The 16,533-nt window shown below is 30.7% G+C and overlaps 1 long non-coding RNA gene and 2 other non-coding genes across 4 annotated transcripts; 1 reads left to right on the top strand and 2 right to left on the bottom strand.

Annotated features, from left to right (window-relative positions):
* Positions 1 to 4,427: 4,427 nt before the first annotated feature.
* On the bottom strand, positions 4,428 to 6,175 carry LOC121131522 (uncharacterized). 2 transcript variants are annotated; one of them, XR_005869071.2, is made up of 2 exons: positions 5,485 to 6,175; positions 4,428 to 5,434 (listed from the first exon to the last, which is right to left on the bottom strand). It is a non-coding gene; the product is annotated as an uncharacterized lncRNA (long non-coding RNA). The 2 variants fall into 2 exon arrangements; XR_011784241.1 differs by having other exon boundaries at positions 4,428 to 5,420.
* TRNAL-CAG (transfer RNA leucine (anticodon CAG)) lies at positions 5,683 to 5,766 on the bottom strand. Its single transcript has one exon. It is a non-coding gene; the product is annotated as a tRNA-Leu (tRNA).
* TRNAL-AAG (transfer RNA leucine (anticodon AAG)) lies at positions 5,867 to 5,948 on the top strand. Its single transcript has one exon. It is a non-coding gene; the product is annotated as a tRNA-Leu (tRNA).
* Positions 6,176 to 16,533: the final 10,358 nt, after the last annotated feature.

Genomic DNA, 16,533 nt, shown 5'->3' with positions numbered 1-16,533 from the left:
CTCGTGCAGATCCATGTCCTTCATTGTATTGACGATGGGGGTCTTCAAGGCCTCAATTGTGGTATGATAATTCTTGCAGGCAATCCTTTCTACCCTGACCAACAGGCAAAAAACCAAGGGATTGAGATCCGGGCTGTTGGCTGGCCAATAAAATGGAGGTCCAAAATCTGGCACATTTTGTCCTAAGAACTCTTTGGCAATCTTGCCCTTATACGCAGGTGCTGAGTCTTGCTAAAATGTATATGGCTTCTCAGAGGGTGACTTCATTCATTCATGGGATGACCATATCCTTGAGAACGTCCTTGTAGACCTCCTTGGGCACCTACTAGTCCTTGTGGGAAGAAGTGGAGGTCATAACATTCCCTCCGTGATGATGACCACCAGGACTATAACCGAAGCCGGATTCATTGTTTTCATGACTGGTTGGACCTCCTCAGGGTCCAGACAGTTCCATCAATCGTTTTTACGTTTATGCTTGGCGTCAATGGTGAAGATTCTCTCTAAATTCTGCTCTGTTAGCAGATGGTTTGAGGCTCTGCACTTAGACAAGAAATGCAGGACAATTCTTATGACATTTTTGATAGTCCCTTTGGTCACATTGAAGTCCTTGGGCATCCTAGCAATTGTTGTGTCTAGATGAGTGTCAATTGATCGTTTCAAGCCAGCTATGAGCCTTTTTGTCTGGATTTTATCAAATCTTGTTGAATGAGCTGCTGTATCAGTCTTTCCCTCCTCATCAAAGGCCTTAATCACGTCATAAACTGTTGATTTGGGATATTTAAAGAAGGAAAGTATCTCTTGTGTGGAGTGTCCCGGGCGGCGAGCTTCTTCTGACTATTTCCAATCTTGAACAACGAGTTACTCAAAAAACCTGTTATTAAATTTGAAAACTAACACATTTAGGTTGTCACAAGTATTAAAGTTTTTATCAAATAATCTCTAACTTCTCATAATTAGCCGTTAAAGTTATTCCGGATTTACCTTGTCCACTCTGTATTTATTTTTGATGTTTGTACTGGGAGCTCTTTTGACCTTCATTTTGAATGGAAGAGACTAGATATGTATTAATAACTAATAAGTAACTAAGACTCGCTTCTCCTAAGAAAGAAGAGGAAAAAAACGTTGATCAAATATTTAACATTCCAAGCACTGTCCTCTTTTATTTTATTTTTTTTTTTTTTATTCTTGGATATCAACAGTTTAGAATGTCTACTACGACTGTATTATTGTGACTTTTATTCTTATTTTTATTAAAAGAATGATTAGCGACGGAATGTTAATGGTTTGGTTCACATACATAAGGGTGGTCTGAAAAGTTTTCGACCTAACAATGATACAAGACCTTTTTTCTGATTTTTAACTTTTTAATGTAGACTCCTTGTAATTCTACACACTTCTCCCAGGGATGCTTCCATCTCTGTTACCCGTCCAAAATCCAAGATACTTTTATATGGTTATGACTTTATCAATATTTTTTACTTAAACACGATGAAAATTGTTATGAAAAAAATAGATCCATACAATACTTTTTAATTATTTGTCTGTAAAAATCCAGCTGCTTCAGATTGGTTACCATTCTATCTTGGCCATTCACAGAGATTAATTGTTTTTTCAACAAGACAACGACCCAAAACACACATCCAAGCTCTTCAAAAACTTCTCGGAAAAGAATGAAGCCTCTCACATTTTATCTATTATGCAATGACCAGCTCAATCTCTTGATTTGAACCCAATAGAGCTATTGTGGGAACACCAAGACAAAAAAATCGGGAAAAGTGCCCCACAAATAAGTGTAAATTTTTAAAAAAAGACTAGGAATGATACCTGCCTTTCTTCAAAAAATAAATGTAAGAATACCAAAAGTCTAAAATGGGAGGATTTTTTGATGAAGCTAAAATTTAAACAAAAATACATGGCTCTTTTTACAATAAATGTTTATAATTGAACCTTCATTTTTTTTCATTTTAATAGCCTACTTACTATGTTACCTGATGATTAAGTCATAGGCAGTTAAAACAATAAGTGAAATTCCATTTGATTTTCAAAACTTTTTCTTGCCAGTGTATATGTCTGTTATTGTTAGAATCTATTTGTAGGCTACACTTTCAAAAACAAATATTTAATGAGTGCTCGAACTTCCATTATGTCCATTTTCACAAAAGCACTCACTCCCATCAACCCTCTCAAACGACTGTGTCATAACAACTGAGGGTCCAAAAGTGCTCAAACTTTGATAATTACCTATCAGAATAAACAACGCTAGCTATGACAAAAAAAAAAAACTATTACACATTTGTTATATATATATGCATATAATATTTGGTAAATTATGTTTTCCAAATGTTCCGTATGTGTTTTGTTTAATAATAATTAATATACCTCATTCTGGATTCTCCGCGTGTAGAATAAAGTATATACATAAACTCCACGTCTGGCTTTTATTTTGCAACCTCAAGTTATGACATATTATGATATACGTGGATATGAGATATATGAGGATATTCCACCGCCACGATTGAAGAATTTGCTGAACTTGCAATTTCAAATAACTATTGACGATGACGATATTCAATTATGGGTACTTCTTAATTCATTATCGATAAAATAATCGATGTCTTGACAAGGTCACGATACCTCAGTATACATTTTTTATTACTAACTCTAGTTCTACAAGCATCAAGTTCCTTTTATCCCCGATGGGAAGTGAATCATTAATTGAGAACCTCAGTATGATATCAGCATCTACAAGGCCATCAATTTTTTCTTCCATCTCCATATTCGATGTCAATTCCAAGTCTGATAAGATGACTTAAATTCTCGAATTGAAATTTGATATATTTTTAATTTTCCATGTATTCATTTCATTTTCCTGAGAATTCTTTGACTTAATATTAAGTTTTCTAGACTTCATATTAACATATCATAAATAAGGGGTATGATTTCAGACAAATCCTGGAAACTTTCATCAAAGATAATACGCACAGGGATATGCAACATTCCAAAACTAATATGTAAGCTTTGCACATCTTCTAATGATTTATCTTCTAGAACATGAACAGTAGATTCTTTTTCAAATTTTGTAATTATATGTATACATTTTTCATATTACCACGATGTATAAGTGTAATATGTTTCTTGCCTCATATACTACATTTTGAACACTGCATTTTGACTTGATGTTCATCTAAAATTCAATAATTTGTTATTGCATTAATAATGTTAAAAAATACATAGTAAAATATATGTATTAAACTCTCCATAAATACTCTCCTGATTCATCTTTAATCAATATATTATAAATTTATAAAATGAAAACCTTTATTCTCATTATGAAAATAAGAATAATTATAAGTAAAAGTGTTTTAACTTAAACAAACCCATTAGTCATAACAGATAACATACTTATTCATTCAACTTACCTATAATTAAGGGTGATAAGAATAAGAATAGAAAAACGTGCGAGGAGAAGAGAAGAAATACATATGGCATCATTGATTAAATAATATACATCTTCTTCTATCAATCAAGAACGTTAGCATTCCCGCCTTTATTATTCAATATTAATATAACGTTAGATAATGCTAGTCGATAGGGAATTGAATAAAATTCCTAAAATAACGTACCCTTCTGTCTGGATTTCTGGAAATGGAGGCCCAGGGCTTTGGAAAATACTTACCGGATGAGAAACAGATGGCTTGTCGGATTTATTGATATAAATGTGCCTTTAGTATCCTGTCTAGAATTACACGCCACTCATTATCCTCCTCTCATAACAAGAGTATGGATATTCATCTATAAAATCAAGTTAACGATGAATACATCAAGTCAGACTTTACCTTTGATCTCTCAAAGATGCTGATTGTATGTAATATAACCTTATCCATTGCTAATCATCTATGTTCAAAAAATTTATGGAGAAATACACGGGTAAACCTATCCCTTCCCGAGGAACCATTATTAAATTAATGGAGGATGTTGGTACTGATGTCATTTATAGAAATACATATAAAAATGTTTTGAGTCATCCACACCAAATGACGATCAAGTTATCAGTAAAAAGTACAAAATATTTACTAATTTCGAAATGGAGCTCTGAATTTTGTACTATCTAACAGTAAGTATTCAATTTTTTTAAAATCTAACCATAAAATATAATTATATTTTAGCTAAACATATCAAGAATTATGATACACAACTCACTGAATAGCAAAAACAACTGCTTAAATGGTCACAACAAGGGGGGTAGTTAAATGGTACATTGGGTTTAGCATTATAATTAGAAATTGTGTATATCCTTCATAATAATAGTATGTGGTTATATAAGCATAAATAACGGGGAAAATATCTTTTTTGATGCTCTTAATAAGGAGTAATATCGCTGGACATTACTACATAATTAGCTATTGCTTTAAATCTTATTTGTAACATGTTTTTTATTAGTATATTTATTGTCTAATTTTATGATTTTGACATTTACTTTATTATTAATAATTAGTTAGATTTCATCGGTAGAGATATATCTATTCTGTGCACAATTGTGTATAGCAACTTCCACATGAAGAAGAGGGGTGGGTGATTATCTTTTTGATTAAACTCCACGTCTTGCTTGTGTTTTGCAACCTAAAGTTATGACATATTTAACTGGATTCCGATGTCAGAACAAGAAAATATTATTTGGATCAATCTATTATTTCAATATTCTGTATATATAATTTATTGTTATTAGACATATGATTCCAATTGTTTAATTTTGTATATTTAACATAATGGTATATTTTTTTTTATTTGATTATATTTAATGAAAGCCTTCTTTTTTAAACTTAGAACTTCAAATATATTTCGAAATACTCTACTTTGTCGTTTCATTAGCTATTATTCAGAGAATAAGGTTCATAATGAATTACAATTTCATGGAGTGTGACGTTATAAAATCTACTGTAACGGATAAAAAACGTCTAAGTCAATTATACGTAGTATATCTTTATTAAACATTTTGCTAATAAATACTTACGTTATACTCTCAAAAATCAGAATAAAGCAGGCAGATGAGAATCACATCAGTATTTTAAACAATGATACCATATGTATTTGTTCCCCCTTCTCCTTGCACGCGTTTTTCTCTACAATATTATCAACTTTACCTATAATATACACAATAATATCAATTTAGGAAATGTAGGCGACCTCATAAAATGATAGATGGAATCTGTTCTTCTTTTTGAACTTTTCTTCAGCTCTTCTAAATACAAATATTTAGAAATATACAAGTACAAGTCGGACTCTTCAACCCTGTTAGTAACTAAAGAGACAGATAAAATCAAAATACAATAAAATAACACCAACAAAAAATGAAACTAAGTTCATAAGTTCATATACATATCAATGAGTACATTCCACTTCCTTCCGGCATTCATCTTCCTCTAAGAATTATTAACTAAATTTATAAAATTAACAACATAAATATTATCTTTATTATATCCATACCAATAATAATTAAACTATGTTTTCTAATAAAAAAAAGTAATTCCCCACTAGTTAGCAGAGCGTAGTTTCGATCTACGGACCTCTGGGTTATGGGCCCAGCACGCTTCCACTGCGCCACTCTGCTTGCATATATATTGGACCAAAAAGGGTTGTATTAAGCTTTTCCAAATTTTGATATATATGGATAAAAAATCAATTTGTCAGAAGTGGGATTTGAACCCACGCCCACAGATGTGGACTGCGACCTGAACGCAGCGCCTTAGACCACTCGGCCATCCTGACTATAAAAAAACCCTTAGAATAAAATAAAATAATTATAAATTTTAATAGTTTTGTATTGCTTTTTGTCAATTATAATTTTGGCCTAAAGGATGTGCCATAAGGTAGCGTGGCCGAGCGGTCTAAGGCGCTGGTTTAAGGCACCAGTCTCCTCGGAGGCGTGGGTTCGAATCCCACCGCTGCCAAATATGATATTTTAATTTAATCTTCATTCATTTTACAACATTTGACTTCCGTTGAAGTTTTTTTTCAAATTTTTCCTCCGGTCTTCTTTGTGCTTCCCTTTTAATATTGGCCTGCGAGGTAGACATTTATTAATTTTAAGTGTTAGTCAAATAAAATTTATAAGAGCAAAATTTTAAATCAAAAATGAAAGATGAAAAATATATATAACGCTTGTTAATGGAGTGCTCTACTAATCTAAAAGAACCATCTGAACCATCTAAGCTGAATTGGTCCTCTTTAACATTTTAACTATGTACCTAAACTAAGGGAGTGCTCCATCATAAAGTTACATAATCATATTGTATTAGTCTAACACTTCTTTGCTTAAATTGAAATAATAGTTGTAATTTATTTTAACAGAAGAAAAATTCATGTGAAGTGTTTATGGCCCAGTACCCATAATGTAGTCCTTAAACTCTAAATTTCTAAACATTGTTGAAATATTTCCTTCTTACTAATAAATATTATTCATTTTTTATAACTGATCTTAAGCTTGACTGAACAGAAGTAATTGTTCTCTAAATTTACATAATGATTTTTTTTATTCATATATATTTTTTAAAAACATACATTTTACAAGAATTCAGGGTAGCTAGGGAATTAGGCTTTGCTTTACAGGCTTGTCTACATAGGTTAACATAATATTCACATATAACATATGTAGATGTTAGAAATATATTTTGTCAGAGGTCATTTTTTTTCTTCAGATTTTTTATAATATTTATAATTTAAAACATTAAAACTAACAATAATTACATAGGTTATCCCTAGTTAAAAAAGAAAAAATAGGTAAATGTATTTAAAAAAATCCAATAGTTTTGACCTTGACTCGATCCATATCAATGATTTACACAAACATACAAAAACATAAAGATAAATATATATATATTGTATTTACTACATAAAGTATATCAATAAGAAGAAGAAGACCCCGCCCATGAAGATGCAGACACATAAAGAGAAATATATGTATGTATATATATAAGCTTTACTACATACAATATTGACTTACATATACACACCTAAAAAAAAGCAGTGAGTAATATAAAGGACTAATTCAAAGAAGGACCCAGCGTTGTCAAGATGTGATGGGTGAATTAGGGAATTAAATCTATCTAGTAATTAGATGGATCAGGTTATTTGAACATTTGAAATATAATAATTATGTTGAAAAGAATAACATTAATATTATTATATTTATGAAGAACAATCGAAATAAAAGAAACATATTTCTTAGGTTAAAAATTATAATTCCTAAGCTGTTTTTTTTTTTTTTTTTTTTTGAAAAACATGAATAATATCTTAATTTAACGCCACCCTCTCGGATTTGGATAACTTGTGGTAGACAACCTCAAATTTATTAGTAAATCAAGTGTGCCAAATTACACAACATAATTTTTAATCATTCATGAGATATATATTCTTGTCGCAGTAGATTTTTGGACCAATACATTTTCAGCGTTGCTTTAATGTCTTATTGCTACGAAATAAAATCATCAAATTAAGAGATTGGCAAATGAATATTGTCACTCCTTTATTGGTGTTTCACATGTAACTTATTAAAAAATTTAAAAAAAATGCGTTTGTTTCATTAAAAATATAAAACATCACAAAAACTTTAAGGACAAGTATGAGTACTGTTGAAGTATTGATAACTCACTTGATGTCAGTTTATAGAAATTATTTAACCATATACAATTTTTGAATCAAGTATCTAAAATTACAAATGAATGTACTTAAAATCTCACAAATCATTTTTATAAGAATGATTCTTAGAGATGAATAATGTTTGCTCGAATTATAAAACTAGAAAATATTATATGGGAGAATATGATTCAGTGGTCGAGTGATATAATTTCATGAAAAATGGCTTTGATTAAAGAACTTCTCAAAAATTGAACAAAATCAACATATTACCTTTTCCAAGAGAGAAACCTTTGGATTTTGACAACAGTGTTACAAAATCATTGCAATTTGTATAAATTAGTTGCTCTTTCTTTGAATAAAATTTTTCATTTTATCACTATTCTTATCGCACATTTGTTTTTGTTTTTCTTATAGTTTTACTTTAATATATTCATTGTTTTTATTGATTTTCTAACTCTCATCCATCTCATTTTACAAAAGTAAACAACTTGGCAACATTGTTTTAAGCTATGTAAGGAATTATTTAAAAAAATAATGAATCAAAAACATTGGTAAATATCAATAAAGCTATGGATGTAGAGTTACCAATAATCATTTTTTTGGGCTAAACTATGTATTTTATTAATTTTAATAATATGCCTAAAAAAATATATGTTTTTTTTTTTAATTTGGAGGGAAAATATATCGAGAAAATCATTTACAAATTGCTGTAAACCTCAATTTCTACTTCATGTTAAATTTTTATTACAAATATGTCATTTCAATGAGTAATTATTTATCGCAGTATTCAACTAAGCTTTAAACTAATTCAAAAAAGTTTGATATTTGATAACTGTTATTATTTACCTATATAATTCCTATTCCATAGAATAATAATTAAAAACGTATATTAAAAAAGTGTCATAAGCATGGAATTTATTAATATTGAATTAATAAATATTTCATTAGAGCTAAATCCTTTAAATTTTTTTTTATTTGTATTAAGGAAAATATAACATATTAAGGTTCAATAGAAATTTTAGACACTTTTATCGTATTTACAAGTAAAGATAGGCAACAAAACGTGGATTCCAGAGGTTTTTGGTCTATATGAGCTCTATCAGAAGGTGGTGTGGGGTTTTCATGTATGAGTACAGTCCCAAGTCACCCTTCAAGGCACTCCTGATTGCCCTAGCAGCTACAGAGATGTCGTTGTCTAGGTGATTCAGTCATTTGGTGGAGTTCTACTTTGTCTTCTTTTCCAAGCCTGGAATGAACTCCGGATTCCTTTTGAAATTGTGTCTTCTACTTCCTGCTTTTCTGTAGAGGCCTTTGCCATCATTTATCATCTTGGGTCCAATGAAAAACAATTTTCTTAAACCACTTAACAATGTTCATAATCTTATCTCCCTTAATTTCAGGATCTATTAGATCTGAGATGCGCTACCTTTTGACTTTTTACTCACCCATGATGAATATATGACGAATTGTTTATTTTAGTTTGTTTATGCACAAATGATGGTTTAACCAGAAGGTTAACAAATTATCATTTAACCTTCCTATATTATTGAGAAACATAACATCAATTAACCGCCCACGTTTTGCTGCACAAACCTGTACAGTAATATCTTAGATTACGAGCATGTCCGACAAATCCACCTAACCCATAAAATACTAGACAGTTTATTCTCTGTATAATACTGACAAGGTCCATTGGAGCAGTAATTACTCTTTGATAAATTTTCTGCCTTCATTAATAAATATTAGTATTACTACGCAGTGTCTTCCCTATGAAAATATTATTCATAATAAAGCTGATTATAGGTATATATCATAGGTATCATATCATACCTAATTTAAATAAAAAAGAACAAAAAGCTTGAGTAGCAATTGAACATTTCTTTTTTTACTGTTAGTAACTAGTTACTTGTGGAAGAAGAACCATTAAAATTACTATTACTATGGAATTAGTTTGCATTTATTCTTTGTCAATATGTAATCTTATATTGCTTTATTTATTCATCAATAGACTTTAAGCTTTTAAAATAAGTGCTATTAATGGGTATTGCTATGATCAAACATAATTTTTTTTTGTGTGTATGTAAAACATAATATTTTACTAAGAAAATACATTTTTTGTTTCATCTAATATCTAAAAATACAAACAAAGTAACAAAATTCTGGTTCCATCCTTTTTTACCGAATATATATTATGTTGCATATTTTAAAATATATATGTAGTATGTCATTGTGTCATTCAAAATGTTAAAAAAACCTTTCTCCCATGTCCAATAATGTATGTTATTTAGGTATTTTGATTCTCCCAATTTAAGAAAAACTCCAAATATTGTTATAAATTGCGTGAAATGTAATATTTAGGACTTCATCGTACTGCATTGCAAGTTATTTGTTTGGAAAAACATTTATCAATGAATTTTTCATAAAAAAATGTTGTATAAGTCAAATCTAAAACGAACTTTGGAATTTGTATATGTTTTAATGGTAAATAACATCTGTAAGTTTTGCATTTTTTTATAGTCCTTAATTGGTCAAATGGAGTTGCATTGATTAAGTAAAAATAAGAGTATTACAACTACTTCACCTAAATGGATACATTGTCTTTCAATTTCATATTCCTAATGTATTTTATATTTTCTGGGAGTGGCCGAGTATGAAATCTACGCACATTGAGTTGAGAAAAATAATTGTTACCGAGTGTGTTGCTCATTGAACCATTCGTAAGTCATCCTATTTTTATCATTTTAAGGCCATATAGTGGGACGTATTTCTTAATCAAAATGAATATTAGTTATTGAAACGTAAATGTAAAATTGAATTACATTTTTTTATTGATTTTTGGTCAATTTAGTTTCTCATATTTATTAAGAAATTTAAATAGAATATGTTGGTTAGGTTGCTTAAATGTAGATTACGACAATATTAAGGGGAAAAAATTGAATCATTTATCGGTTAGTAACTATCAATTAATTATTTATTTTGAATATGAAGCATCTATAAACATGTTTACCCCTTATATCTAAATTATTAAATATTTTACTATCAATTAATAGTAAAAATTTCTTATAACTATAAAAAACTACATTGCCCAAAAATCAATAAAACTTAACATTTTTTAATGCATTTTTTAAATTGAAATTTTAGGTCCATTCCATAACTTCAGCTGAGATATAAAGTACTTAAAGAAAAAATAAAAGAAAATATTATCTTTTATTTAGGTCCATCATTTTACTCATTTGTTTGTGCTTATATACACTTTTTTATTAATTGTAATCGAGATAAAGTGATAAAGAAGTCATTTTCAAATACTGAAATGTTTGTATCAGTTTGTAAAAGTTTTTCTCCCGATATCATTTTATATTACAACAATCCAACAGGCTATGTGACCAGATACCTTTCTGTTGTGCTTGAATTTATAAGTGAGGTGTATATAAATTGATATGTCCGTACATAGAATGTCCATCGTTCCCCTTAAAGGATCTAACTATCCCACTTGGAAAATTCAGTGTCGCATGGCACAGATGAAGGATAATCTTCGGAAAATTGTCACGGGACAAGAAACGGAGCCTAAGATAACGGCTGAGAAGATAACTGAAGATGTTACGTTTAGAGTTCGTAAAGACAAAGCCCTTGCTATTATAGTATTAGCATTAGATACAACTCTATTATACTTTCTCGGTGAAGCAACGGATCCCTGTGTGGCTTGAAGTCGACTGCAAAGTCAATTTCAAAAGCAAACTTGGGCAAATAAACTAGAATTACGGAAGAAGTTGGTTGCTTGTCAGTTGAAGGACGGTGAGAGTGTCTCTCTCTGGTCTATCCTACTTTATATAAAGTAATGATGTTGAGTTTCTCTTTCAGAAATTGATAAATAATAGGAATCTGTTTTATACATTATGATTATTTTTAGTTAATAACACAATAAATAATAACATTGGATATATTTTTTGAAGTATTTTTTTTTAAAGTCAGGATATATCTTCATGAACGCAACGTAGTAGAAATTGATTTTGTTCCTCATCCGCTGTAATGAAAGCATGAAAGTCTTTTGTCAACTTAATTGCACTCTCAGCCGTGTCATTAACTGTTCTAAGCATGAACAATTTTTTTCAGGGCACCCTAATCAACACATATCACTGCATATAAATATTGATAATATTCGCTAAGTTTTTCCCGATAATCATAGACATACGAATTTGGGGCTTAAGGTTTAAATATGTTTTGTCTATGTATATTTGATTAAGAATTGCTTTAGGCCTTAAAATTTATTCTCAGTGTACAGGGTGGAGATTTTCAAACCGGAACAGTTTTAGACATTTACTATTTAGCCAAACCTACAATCTATGATATGAAAGTTTAATTATCTTATTCAGCTTACGAAATTGTATGAAAAAATTCAAAATACTATAGATATCCTCCAAATACGAACGTCATTCACTATTATTGTGAACTTCCATGGCAGGTACACCCCCAAGGATGAAATAGATAATAATGCTATTGAGATTAGATTTATATTTTAAACCCAGTATCATTTTAAAATCTTAAATGGAAGTTAAATAATAACTTTAAGTTTATTATTTAACTTCATTTAGATCGAGAAAAAAATCATTATTGGACCTAAAACTTTATGATTTAATGCATTGAATCAAGTTTAATAGAAATACAAGGTTATACCATAACGGCGTATGTTTGACACCTACTACGCTTTTAATATTGACGCCATAGTAGGTGAGTGGTTGCGTGTTTTGTCAAAATCTGTTTTTCTTTCCAAGCAGTCGGTACGATACATTAAATTGAAAATTCTAGTAATAGTGATGTCATAGACTATCAGTGGTTGCGTATTTTGTCAAAATTGGCCTGTCTTGCCCAGCAGTTGGTACAATATATCAGATTGAAAATTCTATCAAGTCCAATTACATGATGGTCTAACCTTGTATTTTTATTAAACTTTTTTTCCTTTGTTTGATTGCTCCAACAAATATACTTTTCTGTTATAGTGTATAAATTTGATAAGACTTATACAGTCTGATAGACCATAATATTAGTGTATTTAAAAGAAAATGATTTAATTTTAGCAATCAAAGAGTCATAAACCGTAAACTGAAATACATCCATTGGACCCCAAACAACCAATATTGTTTAATGTGGATAAGTGGATAAATGAAAATCGGTAGTATGTTTTTTTTTTTAAATGTGTAGGACAAAAGTTTTCCAACCTTGGGATCCCTCAATCTCAGAAACGTAGACAAAGATCCCTAGTATCCATGTATTACAATTAAATATAATGCACCATACCAACCAAAATAAATAAATATGAAAAATGTTTAAAGATTGATGCTGTTGTAACTATTTAATTATTTCGTAATATCAGAAATTGACAAAACAATGCAAAATACATTCAGAATTAACAAACTTTACATGTTTTATTTTTACAAATGTCTTGATCAAACTAATACTATAGTATCCACTAAGTTTACTGCAAGCTACATCGCCATTATACTTACCACAAAAAAGTAATGAAAATCAAGGGTATGAAGTCTAATATACAGTAAAATTGCAGTATTCTTTCTTTTGAGAAAAATAATAATATCACCCTATAATCAAGAAGTAATCTTAGAAAAAATAGTCACAGAATGTATCTCAAATTGTTAAGGATTTGCTCACTGCAAGCTTGAGTTGTGATGGGTTTACAGGGAGACTGGCTCTTGTCTGATGAGTAAATTCCTTAAAAATGACATTAAAAGGGCATGCTACCAATGTGTCATTCCCAAGGCATTAGTGTGCCCCGATCAAAATTATTGAGGGAGAGTGGAAGCGCGGTTTTTCTTTTGAATAACAAGCACAAACCTGCTCGCCATTATAGAAAAGCGACAAAATTGCTGGAATTTTTCCTCATTTATATATATTTGTATTACTATTTCTTTATCTTATGAGATAACATCAAAACATTTAATTTGTCACAAATTGTACAGAAGACTAGAACTTGCCTCAGGAGAAACTGTACTTCCACTTATCATTTAATTTTATCATATTTGCATGTGGCAATCCGAATTCCATCAAATTAATTAATGTTATTCAGAGATTTTTGACAGAATTGCTGTGAGATCACATCAAGCATAAATTTTACCTTCGGATTTATATACTACTGTCCTCAGCTACCGTTGATCTAGAGGTAGTCAATTATATTGAACGATATATGCCATAGTTTAAAAAATGGAAACTTAGAAAAAAAAGTATTTTGTCAATGAATCAAATCATTTTATAGATATTTAAATTTTTTTAAATAATTTTAGATTTTTTAAGATATATACATATGTTATTTTACATTATTTCTCTTCATTTTTGGAATATGTAATACGGGTATACAAATATATAAATTTCTGGAACTTAATTGCAATCCTAAAGGGTTGTCATATTCAAATACGAACAAAAAATGAACAAGAGTGACCTCAAAAAATTAATAACTGAGCAGGAGTATGCTCAGAATTTATTGAGCTGAGTAATGCTCTGGTCATCCCCTACAAATAAGAAACTAAATCTAATAAGTTTAGGAATCTGAGTCAAGTTTCAAATCTAAATTAAGTTATAGTCATGGTTCCAGTTCCTTTTATGAAGTTTGAATTATTTCAATTATTTGAAGAAAGACTTTGATTTCTTTTGTCAGCTAGTGCCTCCATTTACCTATGGAGTTCCTCCATAGTTATGGCATTCGTTCAATCGCTCTCTTCAATGTACAGCGAAAATTGTGTTCCTTCAGTTTGCTTATCAATCTTGGAACTAGAAAGAATGGAGGGAAGAAGTAACCCTTCTTCTTCAACCTTATGGAGAACGCATCTAATGTATCTGCTTGATTGTCTCACATACAAGATACATAATTTGAATTTACGTGGAAATCCTTAAACACGAAGAAATCCACTTGGGTTTGGAACCATCGGAAGGGTATCTAGTTGAATACTTATATCCTTAATCCGAACTCCCACGTCTGAAGATACTTTCTTTTGAGAAAATCCAGTTGTGTTCTCTTTTGACAGGATCAAGACAAAATCTGCACAAATTCTTCTCTACATCAACCTCTTCCATGATCTCACAGCTATATCGTTTAGGCGTTTCACTTTGGTACCACCCTTTATTTTAAAATTAAACAGAACCGTTGTATAATCAACACGAACTAGTAATAGTGAATGATTATTTATCAAACTTAACGCTAATTCTGCAAGTAACAGTTTGAACTCGTTAATATGTAGATCTCCATCATTCCCTTTTTAAAGTCCCTGTTCAAAGGTGCCGTCTGAGAATGATATACCATATCCTGATAAGGCAGTATAGGTAAAACTTCCAACGTTGGATTAAAATTATCCTCACTGGTGAACAAGCAACTTTAAGTTCTTCCCGCCATAATAGATCTTCCTCACTTTTGAAAAAGATAAGACTTTCTGGCTTAAAAGGATCATCAAAATTCAGTTTCTTTAAATCGAACTGTAGGTTCCTCTGAAATAGTAGGGAGAATTCAAACGCCAGTCTGACGCTTTCAATTAACCCATTTGTCTGTTGAAGGTTTCTAACCAACAACCCTCGCCTTTGGCAGAATTTAGTGGAAATATCTCTGAGCTTTTGCACTTTCTCCTCAGGAAGGATAGTTGTCATGGCCACAAAGTTCTATAACAACCCTAGAAAATTCAGTTGCGTCATTGGAATCCCAGAAATTTTATTCAAATTGGCTTTGAAACAAAGGATTATGTATAGCAACAATGCCAACCACTTAGAGATCTAGGCATACATGGAGGCATTAGCCTACAAAATTAAGTTATCTAAATAGATGCTACAACTTATCTTAAGTTGTGACCATAGATATGACATCACAGGTTTCAATAGCTTAGTAAAAATTCTAGGTGCAGATATTAAATCGAAGCATAAAACATTAAATTGAAAAACAATATATATAAAATCAAATATCTTCCCTCCTACTTTCCTATATGAATTCCATCATTATTCCAACAGAAAATAACCATTTATAAGCTTTTTATGTCTAAAGAATAAGTTTTTTTTTTGCTACTTTACATAGTTACACGGATCGGATTGAAGAAGATTTCCTCAAGAACTATGCCTGAGATGATCATGTTGCTTATGCAACAACAGATGGTTCAACAAGAAAAACAATTGGAAGTAAATACGAAGATCATGCAGGATGGCATTTCATGTCTGTCTAAAATTTATTCAAACTCTCAGTTACTGTCATTCGAGTCTTTTGATTCGTCACATGAGTTTTTGCCCTTTGGTGGAGCACATTCGGTGCCCAGAATAAAGTACCTTCTATATTTTTAACTAATCAATTGAGGGATGCTTTTGAGGAATCTATTGAATCAGCAGAACTCCCGAAAGATATTAATGTTCTTATTCTGGAAGAAATTACAACTTTCATGAGTACTCAATATGACCCTAAACTTTTTATTATTCATGAGCGTTTCAACTGTTGGAAAAATATGAACGGAAACCCTGGAGAGACAATTTAGGAGTTGGCACCCGAATCCGACAAGGGGAAGTCACGTACGACTTCACATCAATAAAGCATTATCATGATGAAGCCCTTTGATCTAAGTTTCAACCACTGCAGACAATTTCCCTTCTAAGCGTCACTGGTAGGAATTAGGATGTCTTGCCATAAGGCCATTTGGAAAAAACATGCAAGAATAAGGGCAAGGGTACTGTGTCATCTGATTTCAAAATGTGAATTATGTTAATAACGGAGAAACATCACCAGAACTGGAGATAACTCAATATCGATGGACAAAACTCAAGATAAAGTTGATTTTTTTCAAATCACTGGTAGGAATTGGGATGTCCACAGGCCATTTGCAAATATGAATTCATCCAAATCATTAACATTTTGTGCAAACACTTGGA

The sequence above is a fragment of the Lepeophtheirus salmonis genome, unplaced genomic scaffold (genome assembly GCF_016086655.4).
Source record: "Lepeophtheirus salmonis unplaced genomic scaffold, UVic_Lsal_1.4 unplaced_contig_7954_pilon, whole genome shotgun sequence".
Classification (NCBI taxonomy): Eukaryota; Metazoa; Arthropoda; class Copepoda; order Siphonostomatoida; family Caligidae; genus Lepeophtheirus; species Lepeophtheirus salmonis.
The sequence above is the reverse complement of the archived record's forward strand: the minus strand, read 5'-3'. Positions and strand labels throughout refer to the sequence as shown.